Source organism: Mastomys coucha, unplaced genomic scaffold (genome assembly GCF_008632895.1).
Source record: "Mastomys coucha isolate ucsf_1 unplaced genomic scaffold, UCSF_Mcou_1 pScaffold22, whole genome shotgun sequence".
Taxonomy (NCBI): Eukaryota; Metazoa; Chordata; class Mammalia; order Rodentia; family Muridae; genus Mastomys; species Mastomys coucha.
Window position 1 is genome coordinate 175235020 of NW_022196905.1, and position 24717 is coordinate 175259736.

At 44.7% G+C, this 24717-nt stretch overlaps 1 long non-coding RNA gene across 3 annotated transcripts in view; it reads left to right on the forward strand.

Annotated features, from left to right (window-relative positions):
• The window catches only part of LOC116069138, a 93163-nt gene that overhangs the window by 885 nt on the left and 67561 nt on the right, over nt 1-24717 (forward strand). For 2 of the 3 annotated variants that reach the window (XR_004109867.1, XR_004109868.1), the window contains exon 2: nt 6-1547. This is a non-coding gene — a long non-coding RNA (uncharacterized LOC116069138). The remainder of the gene's footprint in view (nt 1-5; nt 1548-24717) is intronic. The other variant, XR_004109869.1, reaches the window with a different exon arrangement.

Genomic DNA, 24717 nt, shown 5'->3' on the forward strand with positions numbered 1-24717 from the left:
CACAGCTTTGGGGGGCGGTTTATTGAAGACCTCCAGAGGAGAAAGTTCTATGTCTGCTGACTGGTTGTATTATGGGACAGAGACTGGAGAGTGAACCACAGACTCAGAGACTGAACTACAGAAGCAGAGGACCTCCCGCTCTGGGCACAGGCAGAGGAGAGCCTAAGCCAAGGCTGTTTATTAGTTTAATATCTGTAGACCGAACGTGATGCTCAAGACGGTACCAGAGAGAGAGAGAGAGAGAGAGAGAGAGAGAGAGAGAGAGAGAGAGAGAGAGAGAGAGAGAGGTTCCATTCACCTTGACCCTGAGACGAAGCCACACCGAGGGAGTCTAAGCAAGAGGCGAGCAGAAGCGAACCTTTGTACCCTTGACTTTTGCAGAAGGCTCACCCAGATCATCTTCTAACTCCACAGAATCCCCTTTCCTCATGCCTGTCCTCTCTGACACACTGTCCTAGCTATTTTTTTTTGTTGTTGTTTCTTTTTCTTTTTTACTGTGAAAACGTGCACACACACACACACACACACACACACACACACAGTGTCTACCAGACAGTGGCAGGAACCTCTCATTGACAGGATGGTGTGATAGCATGGGCTCAGTATGGAATCATGATATGCTGTGTGTGACTCACTCCTTGTTTGACCACCGTCGGAGTCGGCCACCAGCCCATCCATTATCCGTAGCTCGTCTCATCTTCCTAAGCCTATTACATTAGCTCATCTCTTTTCGCCCAGTTGACATCCGGTTTTCTTTCTTTGTTGGAGCCCCCGGGACCATCTGCATAACCCTCTCATGCACTCATTGCCCCATACAGTGTCATCCGTAGATAACATTAACATGCTGTTTACACTTTCCTGGGTCACCAATCCAAATGTTAAATGAGTCAGAGGGTGACACTTGGCATTCACCATCTGCCGCAGGTTGACATTTGCCACTACTGCAAACATTCACCCTCTTAAAACGGAACTGGATCCAGTGCTTGTTAAAAGTGGACCCATTCAAACCTGAGTGATGTTGGTATGTGCAGCAACAGCATTCCCGTTAGCCATAGCCTTTGTTCATAGTCACCGTCCTCCCCCCGCCCCCCACAGCCCCGTTCCCCCACATGGCCCGTGGAACCCAGAACTGGCCAGAGTCTGGGAGGAAGGACTGAGGGAGTGACAGGATGCCATCGATGCTGCCAGGCTGCAGAGTTGGGAGGCTCAGCCGGCTGGTTACTCAGAACCTAGGAGCAGATAGCAGTGCCCTGCGATACTGGCAGGACTGGGTCACGAGGGCAATCTAGCACAGGCTAGCTCTGTTGAGTTATTTGAGATGCAAATTAGATTCAGGAAGAAAACCTATTTGGCTTCTTTGTCTACGATGAGTTAGACCCTTAAACTTCTATACCATTTAGAACTGATGGAATACTGTTTTCCTGGCTGAACTACTAAATATTGATTTATAATTTTCTCTCTCTCTTACTCCTAGAGATGAAATCCAAGGTCTTTCATATGCAAATGAAACATCCTTTTTTTCAAATTGTGGCATAGCATTAAAAAAGGTAACTTATTTTGATTCAAAATTATATTCATGAATCTTCCCATTCCCTTACTCTTTTCCTTGTTTGCTTGATTTTTCTATTAAAAACATTTTTTAATTTTAATTTTTATATATTTGTGAGTGTCTGTGTGTGTGCTCACATGCGTGCACACAGAGGCTAAAAGAGGGTGTTGGCTTTCCTAGAACTGGAGTTGCAGGCGGTGTGAGTCACCTGACGGAGATGCTGGGAATTGAACTCCGATCCTCTGAGCATCTTAGCTGCTAAGTTATCTCTCCACCACACTGTCCCCTCACTCCCTGCCCTTGACTTTATTTCTTGATAGGAAATTTTGTTTTGTTTTCTGAAAACCTGAACTTTCTCTGTGTGTGAGTGTATTGTTTCACCCTGAACCATGCTCACTGGTAGAACAGAATCTTTGATTTGTGACTTTGCTGTGCATCCTCTCTCCTCTCACCCTCCCTCCTTCCTTGTAGGGAACTTTAATTCAGAGCTTTGCCTATGTTAAGTGTTTAGTAGCATGAGCCACACTCTGGACCCTAATTTTTTTCCTTCAGAGTGACTCTTCAAAACTTCATGCTATAGATTTTATTTCTTGGGAGAACTTAAGTTTTATTTCAAAATGTCCTAATGTGACATTCTCTCTCTCTCTCTCTCTCTCTCTCTCTCTTCTCTGCCCTTTCCCTTTCCCCATCTCTCCCCCTAGTTTTCCTCATCCCTCTCCCTCTCTGTTCATACCTGAGACACTGTTTTCTATGTATTCCAGGGTAAGCTCAACCTTACAATCCCCATGTCTCAGCTCCCTAAGGGCTGAGATTTCAAGTGTATGCGTCCGTACTGGTGATTTTTACACTGTGAACAGACTTTCAGAATGGACTATGACCTCTTTCTTCCTTCCTTCCTTCCTTTCTTTCTCTTTCTTTCTTTCTTTCTTTCTTTCTTTCTTTCTTTCTTTCTTTCATCAGAGGTGGAAAACAGACATAGACATAAATGACCTCACTTTAGGGGACAAAGTAACCAGTGTCCTCATGCCATTAGCTGCGGCAGTGATGCAGTCCTACCTACCCCAGGGGCTCTGCTCATGTGGAGCACTAGAAGTTGGAAAGTTTGGGCTGGAAACCTCGCAGCAGGAAAAGAGAGAACTAGAATACGTAGCCACACACGCACACATGTGTTATCTCAGATCAGTTTCCTGTGAAAGACAGTCATCTAAGCGCAAGGAAGTGAAAAATCTATCTTTGTGACCTCTGCCATTTACTTAACTACGGTTGATAATGCCAGGCATCGAATTAAATGCTCTTGCTGAATTTATCATAATAGATTCTCATCAATATGTATTGAGAATTATTATGATAATAATTCTCAATAATTACCCCATCAACCCAATCAGCCCAGAAAGGTTAAGTCCGCAAAGCTTTCTGAGGCGACACGGCTGACGGGAGAGACTGCGGCCGTCATCCTGTTTGACCTGAAGTCTGAGTTATCGCTATCGCTCTGATTGCTTGGGCATTTGGAGATAATCAGATGGGTTCACTCTCAAGGCTCTTATGATTAAATGAAGAGGAAGCGGAGTTCGTGTCAGCATATCTTCAGGGATCATACCATGATAGAAGTATACCCAGAGACGACTGGGCATAAAGAGGAGATTCAGTGTAATGACAGGGGTGGGTATTGATTTAAGGGACACTGAGCGCAATAGTAAAAACATGGGTGAGGCCTAATCTTCAGACTCTGTGATGGTTACCCTACTTGAGAAGAGGTAAATGAAGGATCTTGAAGTGAGCAGATTATCTTAGATTATCGAAGTTGACCCTAAATCTGATGACAAGTGTTCTTATAAAAGCTGCTAGAAGCCAGGTGGTGGTGGTGCACACCTTTAATCCCAGCACTTGGGAGGCAGAGGCAGGCGGATTTCTGAGTTCGAGGCCAGCCTGGTCTACAGAGTGAGTTCCAGGACAGCCAGGGCTATACAGACAAACTCTGTCTCAAACCTCCCTCACCCCCCCAAAAAATCTGCTAGAGATGTGAGACAGCAGCATCCTTCACTCTGTCCTCTGTGGACTTTGCTCTAAATACATCCGCACCTGTATCCTAACCTCCTCTTCTAAGGACATTTATCATACTAGGTTGGGGCTGGTTATGATTGACATTGATTACCAACTTGACAAGCGCTAGTGTTACCTAGGAAACAAACTTCTGGGAAAGTCTATGAGGGAGTTTCTAGGTTGGCTTAGTTGAACTGGTGAGACTAGCCCTACATGTGGGCATTATCATTCTATGGGCTGAGGTCTTGGGCAGAATGAAAAGGAGTAAATCAACCACCATTCTTCATGGCTCTCTGCTTCCTGTCTGTGGGTACAATGTAACCAGGCACCTAAGATCCTTTTAGCAGGATGGACGATATCTCCTCTGACTGGAGGCCCAAGCAAACCCTTCGTCTTCGAGGTGCTTCATGGCAGGTATTTGGTCACGACAAGGAAACAGTAATTAATCCAGCTACCAATACAGAAAGCCGAACTAAAGTAACAGCTAAGCAAGGAGTCTCCTGCCTGTTAAAGACGCATGGCTTTTGAGATGGTGTCTTGAAAAGTTTCAGTCGGCCATGTTGTATGCTTTTGATGGCAAAAGGCCAACAGTATCACATGTTTGCCCCCTTCCTAAATGTTCTAATGAGTAGCTCATATAATCATTTTCTGAGCTTCAGTCTTCTCTCACCTTACATATAAGAAGGAATCTCTTTAATTCTGTAGGTAGGATTTCTATTTATTTATAGAACAAAGTACTTGCTTTTCTAAAATATTTGTATTACATATTCTTTCTTTTATTGGGGCATGGTAGTGGTACGTGTTCTCTAGTCTCTGTGTGTGTCTGAGAGTGTTCATGAGTTTTCTGCATGTCAGAGAACAATTTATAAGGCTCTGTCCTTTCCACCGTGTGGATTCATGGGATCAAATTCAGGTCATCAGGCTTGGTAGCAAGAGTCTTTAATCACTCAGCTATATTGCTGGCTTTGACTCCCCACTGCCCCCAAAACAGGGTCTCTCTCTCTCTCTCTCTCTCTCTCTCTCTCTCTCTCTCTCTCTCTCTCTCTCTCTCTCTCTCTTTCTCTCTCTCTTATGTAGCTCTGGCTGTCCTATGTAGCCTAAGTTGGCCTCGAACTCCCAGAGATCTACCTGCTTCTGCTTCCTCTGTGCCACTGTGCCATTTAAAAAAAAAATGGGGGACAGGGTCTTCCTGCTGGTGTGTACCATCCCACCTGGCTGGTGTGTAGGCATTTTCACGTTTGTTCTACTCCATGAGCCCTACTACAGCTTGGACCTCAGTATTTGTACTTCGCGTACCTAAAGCCAGCCGCCCTGACTCTTGCCCCTTTAGGTCATGTTGGGGAAGGGGCTTTATGTAGCATAGCACAGGCAGCACGCGCTGGCCGCCATGTCTGTGGTGCTTGGGCTATATCTGGTACCGAGGAAGCAAAGACAGACAGCTATGAACTCACCATGTTCCAAGAGGGGCAGGATCCACTGGGAGTCTGTGGGGCCAACTTCTCACGGATCTTTTTCCTCTGAATTAACATAGGTTGTTCTTCCATGGGGAGCTGTGGTCAGTGGGTAGGACACCGTGTGTTTTCCTCTCGTTGCCAAGAGCCAGCTGTTTATGTTAAGCAAACTTTACATTTAAGTAAAACCACATGTTATTTTCTCTCTGTGTGTATGTTTATGCAAACACATGCCATGTCATATAGGTAGAGGGCTCTCTTTCTACCGTGTGGGTCCTGGGAACCCAAACTCATGTCTTACGGCTTGACAGAAGGGACCTTTCCCTGCTCAGCCAGCTCATTGGCCCTGACCTTAGGTGTTAGAAAAAGTAGTTCACTTTTCAATTCTCTTAGCATCATTCTTGATTATAAAGTAATAAATGGTTAACAGTTTAATGCTCTTGTTATGCTACACCAATTTTTTTATAGTATTATTTGTTTCTGGGGCATTTCTTTAAAATAAATGTGTGTGCATGTAAAATAATTACTGAAAACAACATAGATCATATTTTTGAATATAAATTTATTCTCTAAGTATTATTTTAAAGTTTCATATATGTGTACTGTATTTACATAATTTCTCCTCTCTTCTTTCTTCACCTGGCACTATGTAACCCCACCCCCCTTTTAAATTAATGGCCTCTTTTCCTTTAGTTATTAGTATCATATACATACACACACACACACACACACACACACACACATATGCAAAATACATATCTAGGCACAACCTGCCGAGTATGCTTAGTGTTGCTCATATGTGTGTGTGTGTTTAGAGCTGACCAATTGATAATGGATAGCTAATTGGAGGTTCATCCCAAGGAAGAATGACTCTCTCTCTTAGCAGTCAGTAGTTGCCAGTAGCTCTTCATCAAGGGGTAGGACCTTGTACAATCTCCCCTGCTTCCATGCTGCCAAGCCAACTGGTGCTACTGATGCTTCAATAAAACCTAGCCCCAAACTTTGAATCAACTTTAGATACAATTACAATAACCTATATATTTTGAGGGATGGGGGGTCTTGAGAGGATCTGTCTTGTTCCGGTGAGGTCCTCTGAACATCTAAGTACAGATCCGTCTACTTTCCACCTCAGTGATTTCAACAGAGAAGGGATGGCTTCCCCACAGTGCAATGGACAGCAGACTAGCCTTCCACACTGGCCCGGCAAGGTCAAGGTCCTTTAAAAGATTTATTATTATTCGCGTGTGTGGATATGTGTTTGTGTGAATGTGTGCCTCCTGTGTGGGTGCTCAATGTCAGACGTTCCCATGGGTCCTCGGATTGAGCTTGGGTCCCATAGAACAGCCGGAAGCACCCTTAAGTGCTGTATATATGTGAACTCACAAACATACGTGCGTTGGTTCATCTCCTGACCATTGCAGTTCCCTGCCAGGCTTGCTGATCTATATGAAGCAGCAGAAAAGGCTAACTCATCCCATTTCTTAACTACACATTTAAAAAATTATAGTTCCTGGGAAAGTAATAGTTTTACTGCAACTAACCAATAACATTGAAAAATGCCTTTGTTGTAGGATGCTGTAGTCCTTTCCTTAAGCCATAAATCATAGGGAAAATTGAATTGCTTACCTAAGGTATATGTGAGCTTCCAGCCCTATGTTAATTAACCAGTTGCTCTCATATACATGAATCTTCCAGCTTTATACTAATTGACTCTGCACGTGGTATATCATGTGCGTTCTCTTGTTAGTTAGAAAGCAGCTATTCTAATCTAGTTTCCTCCCTGTAGGCCTGCTTGACTGCGTAGATTCACCAGACCTTGGCTGGAATGTACTGCAAAGTTTTATTCTTCTACAAAATCCCCCAAGTCAAGGAGATCACAGAGATCACAGTTCCTTCCTTATAGGCGGTGGGTTTCATGCCTTTATGCTAGGATTCAGAAACATACCATATTGTAATTCTTCCCAGGCAGTGACTCTTTTATCATGGTATCCCAAGTTGACTTAGTTTTGCAATGCATAGTGCTGTTCCACTGTGGCCTCTCTTTCTGCTGATTATTTTGTATTCTGATAAATTGACCTGACCAATGATAAGCTTTAAAGGTGTGTGAGATCACACTAAAACCACAAAGGGCAAATGAGACGGTCATGGCTGGCATTCAAGCACTTGGAGTTTTATTCAAGGGCATTGTTGAGGAAGCAGGCAGTACAGTTTAGTTAGAGGTTAGGGATTTGTGGATGTCCCTTGAGGCTATGACTGACAGGCATCATAAAAATGAGGGCAGCCTGGGAATGACTGGCAGGGAACTGGAAGAGTGGCGTCTGTGAGTACAGTTCCAGGCATGCACAGTTACCTGGGAGAAGCCTAAAGAACCCTCCAAGTCTGCTCCAATTCTCAAGAAGTGATCATTCACTTCTACTACCTAATGCCTCACCAAGTACAAACTGTGTTCACATGGCTGAGTATGGATGAAACATTAGCTGTATAGAGCAGATGCTGAAGATTACAAATCTTCATCCTTTCTCCACTTCCATCCTCCACATGTAACCACAGGCTTTTCCACCCATGCCCAAGTTCCCAAAATAATGACGCTGAGACTTATTTATGAATAAATGCCTAGACCATAAGCCAGGGCTCACCCCTCCCCCCACCCCCGAATAGCTTGTAACTTAATTAACTCATGTATTCTATTCTATGAATGCCATAGGCTGGTTTCCTCCACTCAGTTTCATGCCTCTGTCTCTGTCAGTGTTGGGGGCTCCTGTGCCTGACTCTATCCCAGAATCCTCTCTTCCTACCAGAACTCCCACCTCCTACTCCCTGCCTAAGCTAATAAGCCAATAATTTTATTGACAGGTGATGCTTCCACACAGTGTAGAGGTCCTCTCTACATTGATGGGTAGCCACTGTTAGCATTTCAGAAAACATTAATATGAGCATCTGGATGTAGGTATATAAGCAGTGGCAGGATTCAGGCCATATATTTGGGTAACAGGAAATGTAGTTAATTTTTTTCTATAAGAGAAATTAATTCTATTTTTAGGCTGCCTCCCCCTATGCGTAACCTTGAGCATAGATATTTCTGAATTCACCCTGGCCTTTTCTCTGGTGTTATGGGGAAGCTTTGTGCACTGGGTGGATGGGGTGATGGTGATGGACAGCTAGGTGTGAGGCAGGTGAAGTGTAGGCTTCTCAGTGTCACCGGCTTCTGGCACCTAGCATTCAGATTTCCTTACTTGCCCAGCCAGTGGACCATGTAGCTTTAAAGACTCTAAGGTTGGGCGGGCAGTGGTAGTTGATGTGTTTATAAAAATATAAAGAGAGGGAGGATGTGTTCTATGGAGGTGTGGTGAGGTCTAGGGGAAGTGGAGTGCCTCAGTGAGCCTATGCTGAGGCATCCTTTCCCCCTGAGGGACCAGCCACATGACAGAATAGTAGAACAGAGTTTATTAAGGGCATGGGGAGGGGAGTTAAGAGGGTAGGAGAGAGAGAGAGAGAGAGAGAGAGAGAGAGAGAGAGAGAGAGAGAGAAGGAAGAAGAAGAAGAAGAGAGGGAGAGAGAGAGGGAGAAGGAGAGGGAGAGGGAAAGGGAGAGGGAGAGAAGAGTAGAGGAATAGAGTAGAGACCGGCCATGAGCACATGGAGGGAAGGGGGAAGGGATGAGAGGACAGAGCAAGAGCAAGAGAGCAAGAGAAGAGCAAGAGAGAGAGGAGGGGGCAAGCAGCCTCCTTTATAGTGAGTCAGGTATACCTTGTTGTTGCCAGGTAACTGTGGGGCGAAGCTTAGAGAGAATGCTAACAATAGTGACACACACCTTTTATCCCAGCACTTGGGAAGCAGAGGCAGGTAGTTTTCTGAGTTCAAGGCCAGTCTGGTCTACAGCGAGTTCTAGGACATCCAGGGCTACACAGAGAAACCCTGTCTCAAAAACAAACAAACAACAACAACCCCCTCCCCCCAACAACAAAGAAAGGAAGAAAGAGAGAAAGGGAGAAAGAAAAGAAAAGACCTCTGAGATCTGGCTCCCTGGTCATGTCTGGGACCCTTGGGGCACTCCAGGAACTGTTTGATCCTTCCTGTTTTAGAGTGCCTGACATGCAAGGAAATCTGCTATTTCCTGGGTCACTGGCTTGGCTGTCTCTGATCTTCTGGTTCCATGTGATATGTTGTGTGCAGTGAGGCCCAGGCCTTCTGATGCATCCTAACAGGTCCGCTTTTACAACATGTCTATACATTCTGTTGGTTCTGTTGGTTCTGTTCCTCTAGAGAGCCATGCCTAGTACTTTTCCTGATCACTTCTGGAAGACTGTGTCTTCTTCGTCCAAGAGTCTGGAGCACCGCCTTGGCTTTTTTTGTTTGTTTGTTTGCTACGCACACACTCGTATACTCCAGTCACGTACAAAATATCGGGGGTAAAATCCTGATTAAGGATAAGAGGCAATAAGAATCCAAAAAGAGTTCTGTGCCTCCTGGATTTCAGACAGTCACTGGTATCTCCTAACTCAGACGTGTTCCAGATTAGTCTTTCCAATCGTCAACACGGTCTCATAATTAGGCATAAAGGTAACCCAACAATTACCAGGCTTCCCATAACTTGTAATTTCTCTCAAGGAAACTGCCTTGCTAGAGCTAACAAGAGTCAGGCACATTCCTTAGGGCAATAATAGTTTACAATAGCTAGAAATGTTTGACATACTAGAGAGTAATGAAGGGCTTCCACTCAAGAACATTAGCTAAAAGTGTTAGGTCTGAACTCCCCACTGCTTGCCCCCAGCAGATCCTGTACTTCATGTGTCGTCTCTGCCATCATTTCTTCGCCTAAGCCTTGTTGACCTGACTAGGACCCCTGTTTCTCCCGCGAGTTGAGGGAGGCCCAGATCGGCTGGCCCGTGCCATTTGTTTTGTTTTTGAGACAAGCTTTCTCTGTGTAGATGTGGTTGTCCCGACACTCACTCTAGATCACGCTGGCCTCAAACTTAGAGAGATTAGCCTGCCTTTGCCTCCCAAGTGCTGGGATTAAAGGTGTGCACTCCCACTGCCCCGCACAACCTTATTCTTAAGCATGCCCCTGCCTGGGATTCTTTTACTCTACCTGGATATGAAACAGTGGACAGCAAGGAGGCAATCTTGGGTCTGTCAGTGTCTAAGGCCTGAGGGCTTCACGGGCAGATCTTTGTTAGCTCCCAAACTTGATTGCCAGACACCTATTGCTTCAGGCTTTAGAAGCCAGAAACATATGGGACTCAGGTTGGGAGCTTGTCAGTGGCTCTGATACTTGGCAGCTGTTGTAAGCCTCAGCTCCTGCCAGTTTTGAGTGATGGTGGCAAAGAGTACCAGGCACTGCCTGCTGGTGTTAGAGCTGTCACAGAGCCTCAGGTGCTAGCCCCACGGTGACAAGTGTGACACTCTCCATCCTGGCGTGTTGGGACCCTGAGCCCTTGAGAATGGCCTTAGGGTCTGGAATCCTTCCGGCTGCTCAGGCCCATTGTCTGTTGTTTCCAGCTTTTTCCAGCTTTCACTGTCTCTGGCATCCATGTTTGTCCTGGCTGCTCTCTGCAACCCTTTATTACTGCTGTTGACATTGCCTTTGCTTTTGCATAGGACTTTGCTGTCACCATCTCAGTCTGCCCTGGTGTCGTGATGTGTGAGAATGGCCCCCACAGGCTCATGTGTTTGCATGCTTAATCATCAGGGAGTGGCATTTGACAGGACTGGGAGGCGTGGCCTTGTTGGAGGAAGTAGGTCACTGGAGGTGGGCTTTGAGGTTTCAAAAGCCCATGTCAGACCAAGTCTGTCTCTCTCTGTCTCTCGCTCTCTCTGCCTACCTACCAGGATGTAGCTCTAAGCCACGGCTCCAGTACCTGCCTGCATGCTGTCCTGTTCCTCCCCAGGATGGTACTAGACTAAATCTCTGAAACTGTAGGCAAGCCCCCAACTAAATGCCTTCTTTCATAGGAGTTGCCTCTGTCATGGTGTCTCTCACCTGGCAATGAGTAAGATCAAAACCAGGCAAGGAAAGACCACTTGAGAGAAGCTTTCTATAGAGTGTAATGTGGCAGTATGACACAGAACAAAAGGTGTCTCCTTGTGAGCCAAATAGCCCAAGTTTGTAACAAGAAAGGGGGGTGATAAGAGTATATGTGCCAATCATAGAAATTCTCCAGCAAGAATGGACTGTTTGCCAGGCAGTGGTGGCATATGCCTTTAATCCCAGCACTTGGGAGGCAGAGACAGGTGGATTTCTGAGTTTGAGGCCAGCCTGGCCTATAGAGTGATTTCCAGGACAGCCAGGGCTACACAGAGAAACCCTGTCTCGAAAAACCAAAAAAAATAAAAAAAATAAAAAATAATAAAAGAATGGACTGTTTGTACTGTTCACAGACTTCTGTTGGGGACCACAAGAGAAGGGCTCCTTCCCTGGGCTAGGCAGAAATGATTACAGGGTCATCTTCAGTTCACTTGGCAGGTGATGGTAAATGCCCTGTCCAAACTGTGGAAACAGTGGCTAAGACACTCTCCAAGTTTGGGTTTTATTCCTGTGAAGAGACACCATGGCCAAGGCAACTCTCACAAAGGCACACGTAATTGGGGCTGGCTTACGGTGTCAGAGGTTCAGCCTTCTATCGTGACAGCAGGAAGTCGAGCGGCCTGCAGGCAGCCATGGTGCTGTAGAAGGAGATGAGAGTGTCTCATCTTGAGCAGAGAGCGAGCAGCCGGGAGACTTTCTCTTCAGCACTGGGCAGAGCTTGAGCATAGAACCTGGAAGCCTACCCTCAGAGTGACACACTTCCTCCAACAAAGCCACACCCATTTCAAAATGGACACACCTCCTAGTAGTGTCACTGTCTGTGGGCCTGGCATTCAAACACATGGGTCTATGGGGGGCCAGACCTGCTCGAACCACCATAGACACCACAGACACCTCTTCAGGAGTCAGAGGTGTGCTTTGGCAGCAAAAACCTGTAGTTTCTGTACAGCTTCCTCAAGGTGTCTGTGACGTGTCCAGAGCAGCTAGTGCAGGCATGAAGGGAGCCCAGCTGGCTGCTTGGCTGACAGTCCGTCCTTCACTCCAGACAGTCAAGGCACCAGGGCAGGGTCTAACAGATGTCCATTTAGGGAGTCAAATTCCCCAAATCTTTATTTAAAGGAAAAAAATGTCCATTAAAAAGAGGCACTTATTGGGCTGTAGACATGGCTCAGTGGTTAAAAGCACTGACTGCTCTTCCAAAGGTCCTGAGTTCAAATCCCAGCAACCACATGGTGGCTCACAGCCACCAGTAATGATATATGATGCCCTCTTCTGGGGTGTCTGAAGACAGCTACAGTGTACTTACATATAATAAATAAATAAATCTTAAAAAAAAAAAGTCACTTACAGTAAAGATCACTCACCAATAATGAGTTAACAGTGTTTAAAAATGTCTGTGCCGGATGGCTTTGTGAGTCAACTTGACAAGTCAGAGTCCTCAGAGAGGAAGAGGTCTCAGTTGAGAAAATGCCTTCATGAGATCCAGCTGTAAGGCGTTTAGTGATCAGTGGGTGAGGGCCCAGTCCTTGGTGGGTGGTGCCCTCCCTGGGCTGCTGGTCTTGGGTCCTATAAGAAGGGAGACTGAGTAGGCCCGTAAGCAGCACCCCTCCATGGCTTCTGTATAAGCTCCTGCCTCCAGGCTCCTGCCCTGTTTGACTTCCCATCCTGACTTACTTCAATAATGAACAGCAATTTGGAAGTATAAGACAAATAAGCCCCTTTCTCCCCGACTTGCTTTTTGGTCATGAGGTTTCCCCTCAGCAAAGGAAACTCTTTTTTTTTTTTTTTTTGGTTTTTCGAGACAGGGTTTCTCTGTATAGCCCTGGCTGTCCTGGAACTCACTCTGTAGACCAGGCTGGCCTCCAACTCAGAAATCCGCCTGCCTCTGCCTCCCAAGTGCTGGGATTAAAGACGTGCGCCACCACGCCCGGCCAGGGAAACTCTTAAGACAGTGCCCTGACAATCGTCTGCCTGACTGCCCAGGGACAGGCGGACCTGTTAATAAGCCTCATTGTTATTGTTCTACTTAGTATCTATTTAGGATCCAAGATCTCAGCTGAGAGGTGCGGGGTGGGGGAGAGAATTGGCCACATCCAATCAGAGGACACAGCAGATGCCCTTAATACCAAGCACACGTAGGTACAACAAGCCTTTGCAGAAGTCAGTGGATAATTTTATATTTGCTGGGAGAGACATGCAACTGAAAGAAGACTTAGAAGATTTAAAAATAAAAACTCCTTCAAAAAAATATTCAAGTGTTACGATGCTGGCATTTTGGATACTTCTGGCACTATTTGTAACAAGTAGGAGAAAAATGTCACTCCTGTTGAAAAATACACTTTTTATTCAAAAATTTTAAATAGAGTAGGCATGGTGTCACCCAACTGTAGTCCCAGCATTTAGGGGGCAGAGGCAGGAGGATCGAGGCCAACCTAGGTTATGCTACATTGGAATTTCAAGGCCACACTGCGTGAGATAGCTAGATTTTGTCTTAGAATAATTACATATGTGTTCATACATATGTGTAACAAAGTTACATTCACCAATGTTTATTATACATATGAGTACATATATATATACACACATATACATATACATATACATATATATGTGTGTATATATATGTATATATATATATGTCTATTGACATATGAGCACATATGTAGATGTCTATTGGATGTGTGCTCTTTAAGAGACCAGATATTAGGACTATTTAACATTTATCCTATCTGCTCCTACCAGCACCCCAATGATACAAACACTAACACTCCTTCCAAGCTGCTACTGACATGAGTCTGACACCATTAGGCCAGTGTTAGGAGGACAAAGGGCACAGTATTCTTTCCTGTACACTTACATCACTGACAAATCAAGGCTATGTGGGAACCACCTTCCTATAAGTCATGGTGAGATAGTCTGCCCCCATGACAGAAAAACAAAACATTGACCGGAGGGGCAGGGAGGACTTTCAAGAGAGACTGGTGTGGGTGCAAGACTTGGTAAAGAGTTGGTGAGATGGCTCAGCTCTTGAGCAAAAAAAGCTCTTGGAACAAAATCTTGAGGACCTGAATATGACACCTGGAAGCCATAGTAGGAGAGAGCTGACTCCTGAATGTGTCCTCTGACCTCTGCATACATGTGTATGCCCTAGTCCTCTCTCACCCCGACCCTCGCCCATCTCTTACACAGTTAGAACAGCAGCAGCATCCACAACAGAAAGGACAGTAACTGACACATGATATGTACTCAACAAACATTATTCTCCATGGGGGGAGGGGCTGACCTCTTCCATCCTGCTAGCTACTTTCTTAATGAGCCCAGAAGGTCTTACCAGAATAGCAGCTGGGGGCACATTAAATTCAATTGCAGATGTTTATTAAGTGAATGAATGAGAAGGATGGATTTCCATGAAATGAGATGGGAGTGGAACGTGGTTCACCAGCTCATCCTTTCCTTGACCTTTCCGACTGCAGCACTGTTGGTGACGGTAATTACCTAGAGCAGTGAGCTCTAATCCACTCAGCTGAGTAACGGACTGAAAGAAATACAAAGAGTTCACCCTCCATTTCAGATCCCATCTAAGCCTACCGAGAGATTCTGTCTTCAGGTTTGCACCAAGTAGACCTGCCCCACGCCTGGGGTAATTTCTCGACTGACTTTCCCTTTCAACCAATCGCCAGTGGTTGAAAGGAGCATGGTAAGGTGATTATTGTCTTACCTCCTGTGATTTCCCAGTTCTCTGGATTTTCATTGAGTCTCAGCACAGCTGGAGTTGGTCCTCATCCCTATGTAGACATTTAGTAGAACTGCAAGCTCTGGAGTAAGTGCCTCTTTTTAGTGGACTTTTTTTTTTTTTTTTTTTAATAAGATTTGAGGAATTTGACTCTCTAAATGGGCATCTGTTAGACCCTGTCCTGGTGCCTCGACTGTCTGGAGTGAAGGGCTGTCAGCCAAGCCGCTGGGCTCCCTTCATGCCTGTACTAGCTGCTCTGGACACTTCACAGGCACCTCGAGGGAGCTGTACAGAACTGAGATCCATTCTACCCACATGCAGAATGTGTGCCTCTTTATCCCAATTCTGCCAGCCTGGCAGGGTTGGGCTTGGGGGCATGAGACTTGAGGTTATTGGGATAAAAGAAGGAATCTTGAGTTTAAAAGCACTATTTAGTGTTGCGGGAAACATTTCTTTTATGTAGACCCTCAAGTGGTAATGGCCTAAAGGCTCTATCCTTCTGTTAATCTGTATTAGAAGAATTGTCAGCAGTAGGAATTATAAAATTCAATCAAACAATCCATGTTTACATCTGTACTTGTCTCATGGTTACATAGATAATGTCTGATTTTTCTTTCCAGCTTTAAGCCTGTTTTAATGAGAAGAGACAGTCTTGGCTTTTGTTACTAAGAAGGAAGACCTCATACCAGTTTGAGCAGAGCCAGGGGGAACTGTGCATCTCAAATTAAGTCAAGGGGGAGTGTGTTAGGATTACAAGCAGCAGCACAAGTCGAGTTGTCCATTGTTTTGGTAATAATTAATATATATTGCAATGGCTCTCGTCATTTTACATGTGTTATTAGCCTTGTGACTCTGGGAGGCATGGACCTCATTTGCTTTTCTGTAGCTGTGACAAACACCATGGCCAAAAGCAACTTAGGGTAGGCAAGGGTTCACTTGGCCTACAGGATTTAGCCCACCCTTGGGGGATGCTAAGGTAAGAACAAGGAGGCAGGAGCTGAGGCAGAGGCCATAGAGGAGGAGTACTGTTTACCAGCTTGCTCAGCTACTTTTCCTGTACATCCCAAGTTTACCTGCTTAGGGGTGCCACTGTCCATGATGGGATGGACTGGGCCTTTCAACATCAACCAAGAAAGACCTCAGAGACATGATCACAGGCCAATCTGATGGCAGCAATTCCCAGGTGGCTCTCCTTTGTGTCAAGCTGACAAAAACTCATTAGCCCAGACACAGAGTACCATTTTCCAGCCTTTAAGAACATTATCCAAACATACAGAACTCACAAGTGACAAGGCTGGGATTTGAACCTTGAGCGAACAATTCGAAATCTGCACATTTACGCCATCCTGTCCTGATGACTCAGGAAGATTGCCTGCATCTAAAATAGATCTACTGTATGAATCAGAGAACAATTTTAGAAAATATCTGCTCCAAATGTGAAAAAAAAATTATAAGGGGATATTTCCTCTCTAGAAGAAGAGGAAGCTGTTATGGGAAAATATGTGAAAAGCCCAAGAAAAGACTCCATAAAGCTAAATATAACAGCTAAAAGATAGTAGGGTGGAGGCAGCAAATGATGCGCTCAGAGCCATGGAGGAAGAGAGTGCGTGTAGAAACGACAGTTGTGAGAAGGGCTAAACAGCACAGCTTCCAGGAATAGGCTATCAGAAGTAGTGTGCCGGCTGCTGGGTGAAATGTTTTGGAGATCCCAATTCTTTGAATAATAATTATTCTGCAGGAAAAAAAATAATCTGGCAAGAAATGCAAAAGCATAATCAAAGAAATAAGGAAGGAAAATGTCTTTTTTTTCCTAAGCGTGTTTTTAGCCTAAAAAGGAACCTAAGATGGCCGCTTAGCTGGATTGACATAGCATCAAACTCCCCCCTGAATATTTGTAGCCACAGACGAAGGCTACCCTCAGGCTTAAACAGAAAAGCCTGTCTTTTCAGTGAATGGAGTTAAGTGCAAGGACCCCTGGGTGTACTAGACGGTCCCTAGAGGACAAAGGAAGATTGAAGGCTGGGCTCTAAACAAGGATTCCTCCCACTATCCTAAGGCTCACGGGACATTTTGAGAGGAGGCAAGCAGAATGTCAGAGCTGGAAGATGGGGGAAGGGGTGTGAGATACCATCCTCTAAGAACACAAGGAAGGCCATGGTGACCACAGACTCCCAGCAGCTGTGTTTACTAGCACTGGGTCCACAAACGTCACGCCTACCAGTCAGCTATGGAGGGAAAGGACCTACAGACTCCCATTTGTTGGCAACCAACAAATTCTGAGTGAGAAGAAGGCATGGTAACCAATTGAATAGCCACTGGTGAGTCCACCTGGTGTGTGTGTATGTGTGTGTGTATGTGTGTGTGTAGAAACTGATCAGAATGCATAGTGTACATGTATCGAGTTGTCAAAGAATGAAATTTACTAATGAAAACGATGAAATCCTGGGCTGTCCTGCTCTGTACCAGAGACTTGACTCATCCTGTAGCCCAGTGTCCCCATACCATATACAACCATCCTATTACAGCCTATTACAGTCACGTACAGCCAGCCCTCTTGGTTATCAGGTTGACTTACTGTCATGGCAGCGTACGCTTGTGTTGATGTAACCCTTGTTTATTTACTTAGCAATGGCCCCATAAAAGTTGTGATGCTGGTAATTTTATTGTAGTATATAATTATAATCACCCCACTTTATTTTTTTTGTTATGTTGTACTGTGCCTGATGCGTACTTTAATTTCATCTCAGGTAGGTACGTCTGTATAGGAGGAAGCAGTACTCAGAGTCTGATAATATCTGCAGTTTCTACCATCCAGCGGGAATGAATCCCCCATGGATAAGGGGGCAAAGGTGTAGTTCTTAGTTAAAATAGAAAAACAACGGCAAAAGAATTAACAAGAAGGCACACAACAGAAACTGAAGGTGTATTTATGGTGTAAAAGTAGCTAATTGAAGCCGGACAGTGGTGGCGCACGCCTTTAATCCCAGCACTTGGGAGGCAGAGGCAGGCAGATTTCTGAGTTCGAGGCCAGCCTGGTCTACAGAGTGAGTTCCAAGACAGCCAGGGCTACATAGAGAAACCCTGTCTCGAAAAACAAAACAAACCAACCAACCAAACAAAAAGTAGCTAATTGGCTCACTCTGGGTTTTTTTGTTTTTTGTTTTTTTCTGTGTTAACTCATTCATTAGATAGGAGTTTTGGAAGAGACAGAAATATATTTGAAGTATGGACCTCTCTAGATGTGGCTGGATTTAAGGATGCCACAGGTCTCTCTGTGTCTCTGTCTCTCTCTGTCTCTGTCTCTTTCTCTCTCTCTCCCCTGTCCTGCTTTTTCCTGAGTTGGTTTCACTTTCAGGCTGCCGCTACTGGCTCCAAGACTGGCCAGTGCCTAGGCTCTAGCCTACACACTTGGAGCTAGCGAGTCAATGAAGATGGTGCCTCCTTCTCTGTGACTCTGCCCACATTATCTTGGCTTGGGCTATCGCCTCCTATTTAGAGAGGTGCAGGGCCACTTAAAACCAGAGTAGGTCCCTCCAAATGAAGACAGGCAAATAAAAGAGGCCAATGTTTGCTCTACTAAACACCAACCTTTGCAGATGTACTATTAATATAAGCTGGGTACCCTGCTGTTATACGCATTGTCTGTTTTAACCTCACAACACATTTCTGGTCTTCATTGGACCTGGGAGGAAATGACAAAACAAATGGTCCCTGGTCTCACAAACAGGGAATTACTCAAGTCAAGACCATGCCTTATTCCAGAGTCTGTCGTTTTAAAAAGCAAAGCGGGGATCATTCATGGCTCTTCCGTTTAGACGCAGAGTAAACATTTCTGTGCCTGTCGAGCCCCAGCTAGTGTGTGCTTGTGTGTGTCTCAGTCAGTTAGAGGGCTCCTTGCTGTCCTTTCCTCATTGTAAGGCTTTTGTACAAGATTGGACTGGCCCTGTCAAATGGGATTGTTTAATGTACCTAGTATTGCTGTATGCCTTTGAATTGAAATTCGTTTTGTATATTTTTGATTCTAATAAATTATTTCATTAAGTTCCTTTTCGCCTCTTTTAAAAAGAATAATTATTTTGTGTGTGTGCTTGTGGTTGTGTGTGAACATGCCCTGGTATGCTTGCAGAGGTCAGAGGACATGTGGGGTGGCCTCTCCCATTCTGCCTTAGTGTGGGGTCCCGCTAAGCTCGCCAGGCTTTTGTGGCAGGTCCTTTCAGCTGCTGAGCCACCCCCCAGCTCCTCATTTACCTCTGAATGTTTGCTTATGTTACTCTTTCCTTTTTGATAATACGGTATAAAACACATCATATATAGGAAAGAAAGTATACAATACTACGTTTAAGTAATAGTAATACATGAAGACGTATGTTTTCTCCCTGTGTGTAAAGAATGTTTCCAGGATGCTCGAAGCTCCTACATCTTATAAAAATTTGTTTTGAAAAGAATAATATGTATGTGTGTGTCTGTGTGAATGTATGCCATGTGTGAGTATAGGTGCCTGCAGAAGCCAGAAGAGGGAGTTCAGATTCTTGGGGGCTGTTCCGGGCAGTTGTAAGCCGCTGTGGCTTCTGGGTACTGATCCTGACTGCTCTGGAAAAGCATGATGCCAACCCTCCAGCCCTAACTCCTTCTTTTTAGAGATAATCACTAATTTCACTTCAGTTCTTTTTGCCATTTTGTTTCTAGTTTTACTATATGTGTTATAGTAACTGTGTCAACATAGGAAAACCATGTAAATTCTTTGCTCCAGTTCCCTCATCAAAATTGGCTTCAAGGGAAACTCTAACCAGGATATCTGTCTTCTGTCTCACTAATTTTTTCTTCAACTCAATCTAATCTGCTGTTTACCCTTTCACATTCTCTCTCCCACTTCTTCCTTCTATCTTCTCTCCCTCCCTCCCTCTCCTCTCTCCCTCCCTCTCCTCTCTCCCTCCCTCCCTCCTTCTCCTCCCTCCCTCCCTCCCTCCCTTTCTTCCTTCTTTCCAGTGCTGGGAATCAAATCCAGTGTTTCACATATGTCAGGCAAAAGTTACATCCCCAGTCCCTACTTTACTGAAGAGAACTTCCTCTAAAGCTTATTAATTTTGTAGTCCATATTTGATAATCAACGCTTGCTCTTTGTCATCCTGATTCTGTTATTTTTTTGTCTTCTGGTTTGTGTTTTTGGACTCCTGCTCATAGACTTTCGTTTCCTATTGTTGTTAGTGTCTCAGATACATTTTGTACAGCCCATCTTAGGTCCATCCTAAAGTAAACTGTAGTGTGGTTCAAACAGTCAGTTGTCTCCTAGTATTTATTTGTTTTCTGTTCCAGAGTAGCTGTATGACTGCTCAGCCTAAAGTTGGTGGGTTCTATTCCTTTGCTGGTAGGTGTGGTCCTTAGTGAGAAATGGCCAGTGGGATTTAGATTATGAGCACATAGAGGTGGCTTACTGTCAACTCCTGTGGGATGCTGATACACACCTTGTATCGCTTCTACCTCCCCCTTATTCCATCCCATGGAAGGCCATGGATGCTGAGGTCATATTTTATGACAGTAACATTGACAGTGACAGTAGCCACCCACCCAGTGTGGCCAGGCGTACTTCTATGTGGTCTCTAAAATTTTATATTAGAGAGGAAAAAAAACCATCCTGTCTAATGTATTGTTATTTCCCCCACCATGGAATCTGTCATTAAATACAATTTTGATTTACTAAGACTCGGGAAGACTGTGTGCCTTACCAGAGCTACTCTGCTTAGGAAGAGGCAGAGTAAGGATTTGAACCCGGTGCTCTGTGTTGGAGTAATAAAGACGGAATAAAATGAATGTTTTTTTTTTTTTTGTAATAAAATCGTTATTATATCACATAAGTAAGTCCTTCTAGGCTTTTCAGGCTCCTTTAATTCTCTCTCAACTTTACTTATCTATCTTCCTTCCCATCAGTTCCTTAACATTGGCTTTTTCATGCAGGCTGGAATTCTTATTCCCCCCCCACCCTTTTAAAACTGGCATTGTGTTAGTTTAAATAAGAATGCCTCCCCCTTCCATAGGCTCATGTCTTAATGATTGGCTCCCACTTGGTGGAACTGGTTGGGAAGGATTAAGAGGCGTGGCCTTGTTGGAGGAGGTGTGCCACTGGAGGTGGGCTTTGAGGCTTTAAAGGCCCAAGACATTCCTGGATAGCTTTGTCTGCCTCCTGTTTGAGGATAAAGATGTAAGTCTCAGCTACTGCTCCAGCACAATGGCTGCCTGCCTGTGGCCTTGCTCCCTGCCATAGGGGTCACAGGACTCACCCTCAGAAACTGTAAGCTTAATTAACCCTTTCTTCTACAAGTTACCTTGGCCATGCTGTGTTATCAGAGGAATAGAAAAGTGGCTAAGACAGGTGTAATTTATGCTTCTAGTCATAGTCTGGTGTTCGCACATCCAACAATCTTTACAAGCCTGAGGACTCTAGTTTGAAATATTAAAAAAAGCAATCTATGCAAAATCTCTCTACCCGGCTCACTAAGTTCCCGTGGTGGGCCACTGCCATGCCAGCCCCACGCTTCCAAATTCCTGTGGCTGGTGGGGGTGCCCTGCCTTTTCTCTGGAACTCAGCTGAGTCTCTGTGTGAAGGAAAACACCGCACAAGAAAGTTTAGAATCAACAGGTAACACAATTGTTGGGTGCAGCAGCTAGCATTCTAATTTGTAAGCCACTGTAAGTTAAATCCTCCGGTAGTGGATCCCAGAACAGGGGTGGGGTGGGGGTGGGGTGCTCTGCTACCTACACTTTGGCCTCCAGGCTCTTCTCCTGTCCACCCGCCAACTCTCCTCTCCTCTTCTGCAGTCCTTTGTTCCAACCCTGTAGTCCTGCCTACTGACCCAGTGATTGGTTCCTTGAAATATTTATTCATTAGGAGAAGGCTCACCTGAAATCACCTGAGTACTGATTGACTCCAGTCATCAGTTCTCCCAGTTCATCCCAGGCCGCTCCTCTAGGAAGCAGAATTAGCATCAAAATACAAACAGCATCAGGGCTATCCACAACAGAGGACTGTTTCGAGCAAGGCAGAGATGTAGAGTTAGATCTCTCAGAGAGGATCTGAGTGGAAGGCTGGGCAGCTAGAAAAGCAACCGAGGATCTATTACTTTCCCAGGCAAGATGGGTGCCCCTCCATTCATTCTGAGGCCGGGTAATTACATTTTATGTGCGAGGGAAATCTTATTAACGTTAGGGAGGAGACTGGTGAATGGACGATTCCTTTAACGGTAATGAAACCTTTCAAGACTCAACTTCACTGGCTTTAAGTCATTTTAAAGGCCATGAAGGCAGCGTAGGTTACTGATGCAGCTTTGCCCTCACAGTTAATTTCCTGCTGAAATGGACAGCATAGTAGTACTGATATGAACTGCTTTTAAAACAATTTTTATACTTATTTTAATTTTATTTATTACTCTTGTTGTAGGCTTTAAAGATTACCATACATATTGGTAACAGAGGGTTTAGGCCAATTTGTAAGATTTGAGAGCAGAAGGAATGACTTTGGGAAATGTTTGTTCTTCTAAATCTTACATTTCATCTCTGGTTGCTATTTCTCAAAGGGCTTTTTAGCAATATTTAGTTTGAGAATAACTGTGGTTGTCAGGCAGTGCTGAATTCTGTAACCTGACTCTACATAAGTCGGCGTGGCTGAGCTCACAAGTGAGGACCGCTCCTTCTCTCCAAACAGACCAGTGACAGGATGGTTCTAAGGGCTGATTTCTTTAAAAACACAGCACACACACACGCACACGCATGCACGCACGCGCGCGCACACACACATTTGGCTGCTTGATGTTATCTACACACATACACACACACACATTTGGCTGCTTGATGTTCTGTACACACACACACACACACACACACACACACACACGCCCACACACACACATTTGGCTGCTTGATGTCCTTCTCTGCAGGGACTGTTTGTGCCTGGCAATGAAGGGAAGGCTGGCTCAGCATGGGATACAAAGAACTAATTACTATTGATCCAGATCCCTGCTTCAGAAAGACAGGCTGTGGAACAGTGTGCTACAAGTTTCACACAAGATAGGAAAATACTAGTCTGAACAATGTTGCAGTGGCTTACAGGTTGTGGAATATTTCAGGGCCTTGATGTGCTGAGGTGAATTGTGAATCTCTAAGAGGAGGGTGGTGTAGGCAGAGTCCCCAATTGTCACCTCAGAACTGTTTTTTTTGTTGTTGTTGTTAGTTTATGTGACAGAGATGGGTGTCATACATGTAACTACTCAAGAATATCATGTGTTTTGACGGTATTTACACATACTCTTTCTTTTCTCCCATGCCTCCTCCTGATTATTTCCTTCTTTCCCCTAAGCAACCCCCCTCTACTTTCATGCCATAAATATATTTTATATATGCACCTCTATATATTTACATGAGCGCTAGCATCCTGAGTAGGGAGAAAATGTACCATATGTTTAAAACAATGTTTTTTTTAAATTAACTTTTTGCGAGTTGTATACAGTGTAGTTCTGGCCCATTGCTTTCAGTGAGTGGGATTAGTTCTGAATCTTAACTCATCAGTTATCCATGTAGCTCTCTCTTCTAAGGCTGTGATAATTACAGACACAGTCTGTGATTCTAGCATCCACCGTTGTTGCTGCTTAGCCAGACTCTGCTTCCCTGTAGGGTAGGGAAGGGGAACTGAAGAGCATTTCTTCAGTATCTGTTATTTTCCAGGCTCTCTGCTAATTGCTCTCTAAGTATTTTGTTAATCCTTACATTAATCTTATTCTTCAAAGGGAGAGCATGAATCCTCATCTCACAGAGCTCTGGAGAAAAAGAGTGAGACTTTTAAATTTGTTCCTAATTCCCCCGGCAGAGAGTGAGCAGGCTCTGCCATCTCTGTCCTTTCATGTTCTCTTTGGACAGTATGTCCTTGCACTGAAGAACCCATTGCTTAGCTGCCACAGGAGCTTTATGAGCCCTTCAGTACAGTCTGCCAGTGCCACAGCAGGGATTATTTGTCACTGTATTACAAGTGACACTAAAACCCAGTGGTTTAAAACACTATAAATTTTTTACCTCGGGTCAGAAACCCAGACACGATCTTTTGCTTTTAGAAACTTAGTCTGCTCTTGTGCTCTACACAGTGCCACAGACTTATAAACAACAACATTCTTTTGCTACAGTTCTGGCAGAAGTCAACAGCAAGGTATTATCAGATTTGGTATCTGGTGAGGTTCTAGTTCCTTTGCAGAAGGCTGGATTCCCAGTGGCTTTCCAGCACCACAGTAGAATGTGAACTCTCTGGTCACCGTGTCTATTTCTGTCCTTCGTCTCTGTCTCTGTCTCTCTCACGTAGACTCCCACTCTGCTATCTCTGAGCTACTTCCCCATATGTTTGGGGGTCATTTTAAAAAAATATAACCATACTACTTTAATTCACAAGGGGCAAGTTCTCCCAAAGGACCCACCTCCAATAACCATTGGAGTGGACTGTAGTCATTGGACTATGACTTCATCAGAGTAATAACATCCTCCACACATTGTTATAGCTGGGTCTCACACATCTGCATATAAGATGTCTCCCAGCATTGCACTCTAATCTGAAAGCTCAGCTGGGCAGAGTTCTTTCCCAATCAAGCAGATAGGGAATGAATCAGTCCCTGGAAGTTTTCTAGGTTGAAGAGATGAGTTCCTCTCTAGGTTAGCCGAAGGCTGCCCTTGGTTTTCTCCCATGGGTGTCTTCTCTATGACCCCATCTGGTAGAGAGACAGCTTGTGAACATTGTGAACAGGACAGCACTTCATCTTTCTTGGCCTAATTTTACAGATGGCATCTCATTCTCAGCCTATGTTTTAATATCTGGAAGCGAGCCATTAGACCCAACGCAGAAACAGGAGCCATGCAAAGGAGTGATCCCGAGAAGCTAGCACAGGAGGCCA